Genomic DNA, 12,676 nt, shown 5'->3' on the forward strand with positions numbered 1-12,676 from the left:
CATTCTCAAATTCGATTATGATTACGGCATCCTTCTTCAGAGTTCAAATTGTGAGAAATGGAAAAAGGTATAAACATTTGAGACTTATTGTTGTAAATTCTAAAATTGTTTAGACACACATGTGAGCTATCTAAGGAAAGGTGTATGATTTTGAGAAGCCTAGATAAAGTCTTATCGAAGCATCTCATATCAGAAATCTGAACTTTGGTAATGAAAGTCAATAAGTATTGATTTCTAGAAGTCCAGCTGATTTCTGGGTACATGTCAAGGCTAGTGGGAGCATAAGTGTTATGCTAGTAAGATAATAATTATTATGCTACTGGGAGCATAATTATTATGGAAAATGTTGCGAGTTAGCAATGTTAATTATAGAAAACAAAAGTTTCAATTTGCAAAGATGCAGGGTTTTGAAAAGTTGTTTTGCTATAATTAAGGGAGATGATATTATACTTCATTTCAAAATATAAAAGCTTAGATTGAGTTTTTAATCAAATTTAGTCAAATATATATGAATGTTATGTTGGAATGGTTCAACATAAGGAAATTCTATATATGGAAATGTCAATTGCGTTCTCAAAATTCAATCATAATTCGAGTTATGAGAATATGGCAAATAGAAATATTATAGCAAAAGAATGATCAAGTATCATGTCTTTCTGTTAGACATTATGAATCGCATCCCATATGCTTCGTGTATAGGAGCGATTGCATATGCTATAATATTCTCGTGTTCTATTTTTCCAAGTGCGTAGGGCATTAAGAGGCAAAAATGAATAGAACCGGATATGACTAAAGTGGTTAAACATTGTTAAGGACAATCTAAGGTTCGCAAAGGATTGGTCGCTTAAGGACAGTTGGAAGTATAGTAATGGATGGACCATAGTGACATTATTATGAATAGACAAGATTTTATTGATAATGAGTTGTCGTGTGGCAAATATGGAATGTTTCCATATTGGGAGTTGAAGAATAGATGAGGAAGTTAGAAACTTTTATGCAAGAAGGATGTTCAAAGGAATGTACTTTGAATTTGAGACTTCATTTCCATGGAATTGTCTTGTAACAATCTCCAAAGGAATATTTTGTAATATCGTTGGTCAAGTCTTTGTGACTTTTGTTACCTAGACATTACAGAAGAATCATTGCATGATAGTTTAGAATCTAACACTTCCTAGCAGTGACAAGAATTTGAAATTCTTACACTTGCAATAAGGATTTGGAATTGTGAAATGAGTGTCATTGGAATGTTTTTGAACTGATCTATTTCACAAAGTCAGGACCATAGACAAACATAATGTGCATGCTTGGAGCATGGCATAGCTATTGTTTTAATTCAAGTATTAAGTTGATAAATCGAAACATTATACAATGAATAATGATTAATCAATTAGTACTCAAAAGTTTTGGGGCCATATAGGATTAGTATTATTCTTGTGTTTCATTTTGCATGTTTTGACTTCCAGAATAACTAGGTTATTCAAACCATCCACAGTCAATCATACTTTGGAAGTAGGTATTGAGGCAAGACTGTCGTGAATGGGTCTGTAGTTTGTCTAGGACAAGTTTGCTGCAGTGTTCATGAGTACTCCTGGAATAAGATTCGAGTATTACATTCAACCCACGCTCATCTGAATCACTTCATGGATTTTATCACGAGTGATTATGAGACGATAATATCTTATATTCTTGAAACGGAGACATGCGAGTTGTAGTTGCGAGTCGGTTGCACATTGACGTATGTAAACGCACCAGTAACTTGGTGTTAGAAAACATATTGTTGTGTGTAATTTGATGAGTAAGTACAAGCAAGCATTTGGGTTGAAGTTTATCCGCTCCTTTTACCCCATGTGGATAAAAGCGACATCTGTGGGCCCCTCGATGATTTAGTGATGACACCCCTAAGTGCTTAGCCAAGCCTGGACGGATTTGATTTGTTCAATTAGTCGGTCGTCATAAATCAGAAATCGAGAAACAACAGATGGACAGAGAGAATGATTATAATCCATGTCTCAGTCCATATGATATCTAGAATGGAGGAATATATGATCCCTTATCTAGTGGACGCGTCATTGACTAGGTCAGAGTTCGACAACGACTTTTAAGAGCTACGATTGCTAGTCGGGTTGTGGAGTCGTACTTGCAATAATAGTTATTAGACTTATCCAAGTGGGAGACTGTTGGATTTAGTGTCTAAGCTCATAACTATAATTGGTATGTACTTGACCCGAGAGTAGCATGGTCCATTTGGGTTGCATGGCACCAGAACAATTTGTAAGGATGGACTTTTGAGAAGAGGATATTCATGATTTATTAATATATTATAAGTTCTAATATATTAATATGAAATCATATTATTTAATTAGTATTGATCAAGAATTAATTTGAAATTAATTTTGTGATCAAAAGAGACTAATTAAATATAAGGGGTTGATTTGGTAAATCATTCATTCTTATGGTGTGGGCCTATAATCCATGATTCCTTGTGTTGGGCTAAACCCATGTGACAACCCATGGATGATCCATGGAGGTTTAAACCCATGGAGCATGAGGAATGTGGAAGGTCATGCACATTAGGGTTTACATGGTGTAACCCTAGTTTTGCCACACTATATAAGAAACCCTAAGGCTACCAAAATTAGCACCTAAGTGAGCTTAGAAGAGTGCTAGCAGATTTTGTGAAGCAAAGAATCCTCTCTCAAGTCCTCCATTGTTGGTGGTCTTGTGTGATTCCATTTGAGGTGCAACACTTGGGGCACTAAGTTCTTAAAGGCCAAACTCAAGAAAACTACTAGCCACAACCAAGAGGTAACTCTACAACTCAATTCTATGTTGCTTATATCAATTGTATGATAGTTGTAGGCTTAATGCTTTAGAAACAAATTGCATGTATAATTAGAGAAAACATTGATCCAAAGCATTTAGGGTTGTATGTGCACCATAGGATGTTGTAGTATACTAAAACCCATCACATATGTGTGCGCCCTGCGTACTAGGGCGCACCCTAGTACGCTTAGCGTACCCACATGTACGCCCATCAAGCTCCCAAGAATTATCAATTTGCCACTAGGGCTTCTTAGGGCTAATTCCAACCAATTTCAAGGACCAAAATGACGTATATAATTACCAAATGAAGGATTTGAAAATACCTGAAAACTAGGGATGTTACATGATTATGATCAGGCGTTGGTTGGTAGATGTCGGGAACTCCTTCAGATCTAGTCTTTGTCCTGAGGAGGCGAAGGTCAGACTTGCATCCTATCTTCTGAATGACAGAGCTCGAGATTGGTGGGAGGAGGTTAGGCACGCCTTAAGAGGTGAGGCAATTGAGTCCATGACTTAGGAGGATTTTGTGACGAGGTTTCAGTCGGAGTTTGCACCTGTGATTGAGGCCCAACAATTGGCGAGGGAGTTTCAGGACCTTAGTCAGACTACTAAGACGGTGGCGGAGATCACTACTATGTTTCTTAAGAGGGTGCTATTGGTTCTGCAGTATGTGACAGACGAGGAGATGAAGAATGCGAGGTATCATGAGATGTTGAGGAGCGATATGAGGCAGTTTGTGAGCTGATCCCGTTGCAAGACACTGGAGGATATGATAGCGCGCGCCAGAGATAGGGAGATTGATTTGGAGATGGAGAGGAATAGGAATTCGGATCAGGTTCAGGGTTCAGAGGGTTCGAGAAAGAGGCCCAAGGTATTTGATTTGAGATCGAGAGGCCAGCAGGGTCATGATCATTATGGCAAGTGCGGCAAGACGCACGATGTAGCTTGCAGGGGTGGTGGTGGTTCAGGATGCTATAAGTGCAACAAAACTGGGCATTATAGTCGGGATTACACAACCACTACCCAGGGATCAAGCCTGATTTGCTTACATTGTAATCAGAGGGGCCATAAAAAGGCCGATTGTTTGAGTCTAGCAGCGGCAGGACCGGTTGCAGCTCCCGCTCCGGCGACTTTGAGGATTAGAGATGGTGACCAGGGTAGGCCGTATGCGCCTGTTGTGAGGAGCAGGGCTTTTAAGTTGACAACCGAAGAGGCACATGCAACACCAGATGTGGTAACGGGTATGTATCTTCTCCTTATCTCTTTAATTATATTAAGTTTCTACTTATATTTATGTGTTTTATTTTAGGATCGTTCCTTGTGAACGGTATCTCTGCCTTGGTATTGTTTGATTCAGGGGCTACCCGATATTTTGTATCTCTTGCGCTCAACAAGAGGTTTGTCAATGCTCCGAGGGAGCTGGATTGTCCATTAGAGGTTGAGATTGCTGATGATCGACTTGTGCGAGTATCTAGGGTTCATCGGGGTTGTGTCCTGGAGTTGTTCAGCGAGCGGTATCTGGTTGATTTGGTTCCTATTCCCCTGCATGAGAGCAAGGTTATTGTGGGGATGGATTGGCAGAGCCCAATGGGGCAATGATTGATTGTGAGCAGCAGTTGGTGCATATCCGAACCCCAAGTGGGAGAGAGTTGGTAATCCAAAGAGAGGGTGTTCAACGCGGGCCAGTTTTATGTTCAGCAACTAGGGCCGGGCGCTATCTTCAACAAGGTTGTTCTGGATTTGTCGCCTATGTTATTGATTCCAGGGAGAAGGGTAAGGTGACTGTGGATGATGTGCCTATTTTTCGGGAATATCCGAATGTGTTCCCGGATGACTTGCATGGAGTGCCTCAAGAGAGGCAAGTGGTGTTTCGAATTGACTTAGTTCCCGTTGCGGCTCCGATAGCCAAAGCACCTTATCGGTTAGCACCTCCAGAGATGCAAGAGTTGTCTACGCAGCTGCAGGAGCTGTTAGACAAAGGATTCATTCGGACGAGTAGTTCGCCTTGGGGAGCACCAATCTTGGTTGTGAAGAAAAAGGATGGGTCACATTGGATGTGTATCAACTACCAGGAGCTGAATAAGCTAACAGTGAAGAACCGTTATCCACTCCCTATGATTGACGCTTTATTTGACCAACTTCATGGTGCATCTTGGTTTTCCAAGATCGATCTGCGTTTGGGTTATCATCAGATGAGGGTCAGAGATGAAGATGTGCAGAAGACGGCTTTCGGGACTCAATATGGTCATTACAAGTTCGTGGTGATGCCCTTCGAGCTCACTAATGCTCCAGCCGCATTCATGGACCTCATGAATCGCGTATGCAGGCCTATGTTGGATCAGTATGTGATTGTGTTTATTGATGACATCCTGGTCTATTCCAAGACCCAAGAACTGCATGAGGAGTATTTGAGGGAGGTATTGGTGACTATGAGGAGGGAAAGATTGTATACAAAGTTCTCCAAGTGCGAGTTCTCGTTGCACGAGGTGCAATTTCTAGGGAACCTTGTCAACCAGAACGGTGTTCTGGTCGACCCGACCAAGGTCGAGGCGGTGATGAGGTGGGAGGTTCTGAGGTCTCCATTCGAGATTCGGAGTTTCCTTGGATTGGTGGGCTACTATCAGAGATTCATTCAAGATTTCTCCAAGATAGCGGTTCCTCTGACTCGGTTGACAAAGAAGAACGTCACGTTTCGTTGGGGGCCTGAGCAACATGCAACCTTTGAGACTCTAAGGAAGCGATTATGCGAGGCTCCGAGTCTAACCCTGCCTGAGGGTGTTGAGAATTTTGTGGTTTATTGTGATGTTTCAATCACCGATTTGGGAGCAGTGTTGATGCAGCGGGGTCGTGATATTGCTTACGCTTCGAGGCAGCTGAAGCCTCATAAGGCGAACTATCCTATACATGATTTGGAAATGGGGGCGGTGGTGTTTTCCCTCAATATTTGGCGGCATTAACTCTATGGGTTCCGTTTTACTATCTACACGGATCACAAGAGCCTGAGGTATTTGATGGATCAGCCGAATCTGAACATGAGGCAGCGTAGGTGGTTGGATGTGGTGAAGGATTATGATTGTGAGATCCTTTTTCATCCGAGGAAGGCCAATGTGGGGGCCGATTCTCTCAGCCACAAGGCGGTCGCGGCTCCGATCAGGGATATGTGTTTGAGGATGACAGTGATTACTCCACTCTTGTAGCAGATCGGAGAGGCTCAGGTTGAGGCTTTGAAGGAAGAGAACCAAAAGAGTGAGCGCATTGTGGGTCAGGTGGCTTCCTTTGATTATGATAGCCGAGGGTTATTGAATCTCCATCGTAGGGTGTGGGTTCCTTATTAGGGTGGTGCGCAGCAGGCTTTGGTGGAAGAGGGGCACAAGTCGATATTCTCTATTCATCCCGGAGCGACAAAGATGTATAGAGATCTCCGTCCCAATTATTGGTGGCCATATATGAAGCGGGATATAGCTTGGTATGTGGAGAGGTGCCTTACTTGCATGAAAGTCAAGGACAAGCATCAACGATCTCATAACAAGATGGAGTCGTTGGATATTCCCATCTGGAAGTGGGAAGATATTACCATGGATTTCATCACGAAATTGCCTCGGAAGGCGTGCAGAGTGGATTCGATATGGGTCATCATGGATCGATTGAACAAGAGCGCGCATTTCATTCCAATCCAGGAGAGCATTTCGGCGGAGAAGCTGGCCAACATCTACATTAGGGAGGTTGTGGCAGGACATGGGGTGCCGATTTCGGTGGTTTCAGATAGGGATGTCACGTTTACTTCCAGATTCTGGAAGAAATTCCACGAGGAGTTGGGTACTCGTTTGCATTTTAGCATGGCTTTTCACCTGCATACGGATGACCAGAGTGAACGGACCATCTAGACATTGGAGGATATGCTGCAGGCATGCATTCTAGATTTCGGCGACAATTGGGATACGTATCTTCAGCTAGCGGAGTTTTCGTATAACAACAATTATCATGCAAGCATCGATCGACCTACTTTTGAGATTCTCTATGGCAGGAAGTGTAAGACCCCGATATGTTGGGGTGAGGTCGGTCAGCGGGTCGTGAGGAGTACCGAGGTGGTACTCAAGACGACCGAGATGATTCAGCAGGTTTATGGTAGACTTAGATAGTGCAGAGTCGGCAGAAGAGCTACGTAGACAGACATCATTCAAACTTGAAGTTCCAGATCGGAGATATGGTATTGCTAAAGGTGTCAAGTTGGAAGGGTGTCATCCGGTTCAGGAAGCGAGATAGGCTGGTTATATTGGTCCTTTCAGGGTTATAGCCCAGGTGGTCAGGGTAGCGTATCGTTTGGATCTCCTAAAGGAACTCAGTCAGATTGACAATACTTTTCATGTCTCTCAGTTGCGAAAGTGTTTGGTTGATGATTCCACAGTGGTTCTATTGGAGGATATTAAGGTGGATGACCACGTGAACTACATTGAGAGATCGGTAGCGATCCTCGATCGGAAGACAAAACCCTTGAGGAACAAGGTTGTGGGATTGGTGAAGGTGCAGTGGCAGCATCGGAAGGGTTCAGAGTGGATTTGGGAGCCTAGGGAAGAGATGACGGAGCATTACCCAGAGTTATTTCCCGCAACAGACTTCGAGGATGAAGTCTGATTCAAGTCGGGGAGAATTGTAACGCCCGAGTAGCCAGATATGAATCTTAGCAATTATTTCAATTAATCAAAGACTAGCCAAGAGTGTGTTGTGCGCACACAATGTACACACGATGTACTCCCTTTGCATGCGTGTTTCGGGATAACCCCTACGCACGTTGGGCATACCCATGCGTACGCAAGGCATACTCAATCCAGAGGCAAACCCTAATTTTTAGGGTTTGCACCCTATTTAAGCTCATTAAGTCCTCCAAGTTCATGACCTTATCAGCCTCCTTTGCCTCTTGAGTCATATCTCAAAACCCTAATCCATTTTCCCTAAAGTTTGAGCCTGTGTGTGTGTGTTTTGGGTGTGTGTGGTGCTTAGAGAAGAAGAAGAAGATTTGTGAAGAAGCATTGGATCAGAAGGATCTTGTAGATCCAGAGGTTTCTCATCATTTCTAGCTTATTGGAGGTAAAAAAGCTTCTACCTTGATGACTCCATGTGTTAGTTTTTAGTTTAGGGCTTATTTCATCATAAAATGGTCCTTAAGGTATTTCTTGAGAGTATGAGCTACTCCAGAAGGTTATAATGCTAGATCCTAGTGTTTCAAACGTGCCTTGATCATAAAAATGGAGTCTTGATGGAATAAGTTCAATCATGAAAGGATTGAAGGTGATTTCATGAAGGTAATGTGGTTAAATCCAAGATTTGCCCCATTAAGACATGCAAAAGCATAAAGTTGGCAACTTTATGGCGTAATACTCTTTAATAAGCCTAGATCTAAAATTGTACGTTGGGTTGGATGTTGGGTCTTAACTGATTAAGACCTTAGAATGAGGTTTTGGCCAGCTTCAGTGTACGTCGGGCGTACCTAGGGGTACGATGCGCGTACGCGTCTGAGGTCTCGACTAGGCGAGGGTTGTGAGTATGTCGGGCGTACTGATTGGTATGTTGAGCGTACTCTCCAGAGTGAACTTTGGGCTTTATTTCCGGCCATGTGTGGGACTTAGGGACTTTGGGCCCTTGTTGGGCCGTAAGTTTTTTTGTGATGGGCCTTCGGGCTTGGGCCCATTTTGGACATAGATTATATTTTGGGCTTCGTGGATAGTAACATTTGGGCCTTGACGGGTTAGGCCCAATAAGGCAAGGAATAACTAACTTTTTTTTCCCTTAAGGACATGATTTAGGGTTTGGACTCACGGGTTAGATTATTGACCTAATTTCTAATTAGGGTCTCTTTACTTGTGATTTAGTGGGGATTTTCCGGTTCAGCGGCCCGATCATTTGTTTGACTGTCAACAGACTGAGGTGAGTTTGGTCAATATACTGTAGGACACTAGGATATGTTATATGCTTGTGGTGTAGTGTGCTTTTGGTATTAGTGACTCCTGATGTATGTGTTATATGCTTGTGTGCATGTTTGCTATATGTATGTGGGGTGAAATAGACCCGGGGGTGAAATAGACCCGGTACAGCCTTGTGATGGCATATGAGTTAAAATAGACTCGGGGGTGAAATTGACCTGGGGGTGAAATAGACACGGCATAGCCTTGAGCTGGCGGATATGTATGGTATGCGGTATTTTGGGGAACTTACTAAGCTTCGTGCTTACGGTTTTAAGTTTATGTTTCAGGTACTTCTGGATTGAAGGGGAAGGTCTCGGGATGATCGCATCACACACACCATGTTGTTCCGCATTTTCTTGACTTAATGTATTTGGATGATTATTAACATACTCTGATCTTCTTTTGTGGTTTTAGGAAAAAGGTTTGGATGATGGTTTTGTTATTCTGAAAACACTACTAGAATATAGGCCTTTAATGAGACGCGAACCATGACACGCAGTGATTTATGATACGCAAATGTGTGTGTCCATAAACTAATGCCATCTCTCCCAAAATTTAAAGGATTTAGGACACGCATTTTTGCGTGCCCTAAAATTAGTGTCTAAAAAAAAAAAAACACGGAGGGCACCTATAATAAAATGCATGTCGTCTAAGGATGTCGTTTTATAAATTTTTATAGAATGCACGTTCCATCCGGAGGGAAAATGAAATCCCAAAAACTTAAAAACCCCGCCTTCCTTTTTTTTCTCCTCACTTTAGTTTCCCTCTTTGTAATAGCTAGGGATTTTGTTAAGAACTTGCCCCGGCCGCCTTGCTCTACTGCATGTTCTCTCTTCAATTTCCCTTTCTCTCATTCTCACTTCTATAAACCCTTTCTCTTCTTCTCAGTTCTCGACGTCGACAGCTTCTCCTACATCAGACGTTTGTCTTGACGCCGACGCCTCCCAGCTCTGACCTCCGTCCACCTTTGACGACGTGGTGGATTTCCAATCCATGCTTCCTCCGTCGGCTCCCCACTGTCTTCTATTTGATTCTCTCGGCCTCTGTTTCCGTTTCTGAGAACGCCACTTGATGTCTAGGCTTCTCACCACCACCATCCACATTTCTGTTGTTATCCTCACCAAATCCCGGCCGCCGCGTTTCTTTCCCCCTTCTCAGTTCTCCCTTCCACGTGTCACTTCAACTCGCTATCATCTGAAACCTCATCGGAGCATCTCCATTCGAGCTATCAATTCATCATCTGACACCAAAAGTGAAGATGTTTCCTTAGAGAATCAGGAGGATAAAATCGAGATCAAGTCTGAATTGGATAATAATGGCAGTTTAGGAGGCGATGATGCGTATCCTGCTGGAGAATTTGAGTTTGAAAGTCCAGGTGCGTGGAAGAGCTTCGTGGTGAAGCTACGCATGCTAATTGCTTATCCATGGCAACGTGTTCACAAGGGCAGTTTCTTTTCCTTTTTGATTATTTATCCATATAAGTGAATCATAATAATGTTAGTTTGATATATGTTATAGAAAAAGAATATATTAATATCCTGAGATACAAGTTTTGTTCATTTTAGGTATCACTGTTGGCTTCACTACGAGGGTCTGAGAGTTCGTGGGCAACACAACAAAACCATCGGCTGGTGAGTTCTACCACAATCCTTATTCAAAACTGCACAATTTCATTGCTATACATTACTAATCCAAGTGTTAACAACTTAAAACTCAGCTTTTGGAAGAATTAGAGACAAATCAATGGCCTGTTGAACCAGGGAATCGGTCATTAAGGTGCACTGGGTTTGCACTAAGTGTTGCAGCTGGATTACTAAGGGCTTGTATGCCTGGCACTGGTGCTCGAATTGTAGCATTGGTTGGTGGGCCATGCACTGAAGGCCCTGGTTCGGTAATTTCTTCTATAAACTTTTCTTTTAACAGACGAACCATCTTTCCATTTTTTTAGAGTTGTGAAAAAGATTATTTCTGTTTAGATTGAATCTAAACGTGTATTAGTTTCTGGTTTCTTGTAGATTGTATCAAAAGATCTCTCTGATCCTGTGCATTCACATAACGATCTTGATAAAGATGCAACACCATATTTTAGAAAGGCGGTTCAATTTTATGATGAACTTTCAAAGCAAATGGTCAGCCAAGGTCATGTATTGGATCTTTTTGCTTCTGCACTTGACCAAGTATAAACCTCTTTATATGATTATGTTTACATATATCATATATGTATAATGTATGTATTTTTTTGTATTGTGGTGATTACGTTTTCTTCAAAGTCTGAGTTTAATAATCTGCTATTAGAACATGTATCTCAATTTTGTTTGAAATGTGATACTATTTTTTTGCTAATAGGTTGGAGTAGCAGAGATGAAAGTTGTTATTGAAAGAACTGGTAGGCTTGTTGTTTTAGCTGAAAGTTTTGGACATTCGGTTTTCAAGGATTCATTTAGACATGTCTTTGAGAAAGGTGAAAAATCTCTTGGTCTCTCTCATAAGTGAGTATTTTCATTCTTTACAATCTGCATTATATGTTTATGTAGCCTCCTACTTTCATTTCTTTCTTATTAACACATTATACATTGAAAAACTACCCAATTATTGGCTTATAGCATTGTACTTTCAGTTTGTTTTCTTATTAGGACATAGTACTTTGAAAATTGTAATAGCAAAAAACAAAGTAGAAGGCTATAACAAATAAATCAATGGAAGTACATTGATATTACTTGCATTTAACCCTTTTAATTATTAATATATCATGCATTTTTCATCTTTTGAAAATATTCACTAATATCAGTGGGGAACTTGAGATCAACTGCTCAAAGGACATTAAAATTCAAGGGATTATTGGACCTTGCACATCTTTGGAGAAGGTTGTTTACTTGATCTTACTTATATTTATACATCAAACAATACTATTTACTCCAAAATCGAAATGCAAATAATATTTTTCAGATTCATTATTAATTTTTTTTTTGTTTATTTTATGCAAAAAGGTCCAGCTTTTGCAAGCACAGTGATTGGACAGGGGAATACCACAGCTTGGAAGTTGTGTGGACTCGATAAAAATACTTGCTTGACTGTTTCTTTTGATATATCATCAAGTGACAAATCAGATGCTTCAGGAAATGTAAATCCATAGTTATACATTTCTAAAAATAAAAAATATGATGCTATATTAAACAAATCAGCAAACGGATGTTGCTATTTATAGCATTTTCGTTTAACCTTTCACTTTACTTGTATGATTTCAGGATGGTAGATGCGGTTGGGGAGATTAATGTCTTTGAGTTAATGTCTATTTCAGCCCTTAAAAGTACTTTGCCTTGACAGACAATGAGGGAAACCTCTTACCATATTTCATTGTTGTTGCAAAAAGAAATAAGGTTGTACTCAGGTTTGTTTGCTCTCTATTTTTTTCTTTTTAATTTCTTTATTTATATTAACCGGTAATTTGAGTATCAATAGGTTCAAGTTCAAAATATCAACTTTATTGAAGATTTCTTGATTTTGGGCAATTGAAATAAATATGATACATTATTTTTTGTGTTGTAGGAATGGGCTATGAACATATAGGTAAAGGGTTTTCCAGGGTACACCAACATCTAGGTTCACTCTAACTCTTGTTTTACTTTCATGGTGGCCCTTATGGTTTTATTTTGTTGCAATTTTTGTTCATTTTTGTTAAATGTGACTACTAAGTTTTTTTTTTTTTTTTTTTATTTTTTTATTTTTTTTTATTTTAAATATGACCTCTTTCCTATAGAAGCCCATTGCTACCGATTATTGTTGGATGTCATTTAAAAATTCATGTAAATATTGAAAAAATGACCAATAACAGATTGTTATTGGAATATATTATATATTTCTAAAGTACATTGCCCTTTTTGGAGTATGTTATG

Source organism: Lactuca virosa, chromosome 5 (assembly GCF_052849685.1).
Source record: "Lactuca virosa cultivar CGN04683 chromosome 5, Lactuca_virosa_CGN04683_v6, whole genome shotgun sequence".
In the NCBI taxonomy this organism is placed as follows: Eukaryota; Viridiplantae; Streptophyta; class Magnoliopsida; order Asterales; family Asteraceae; genus Lactuca; species Lactuca virosa.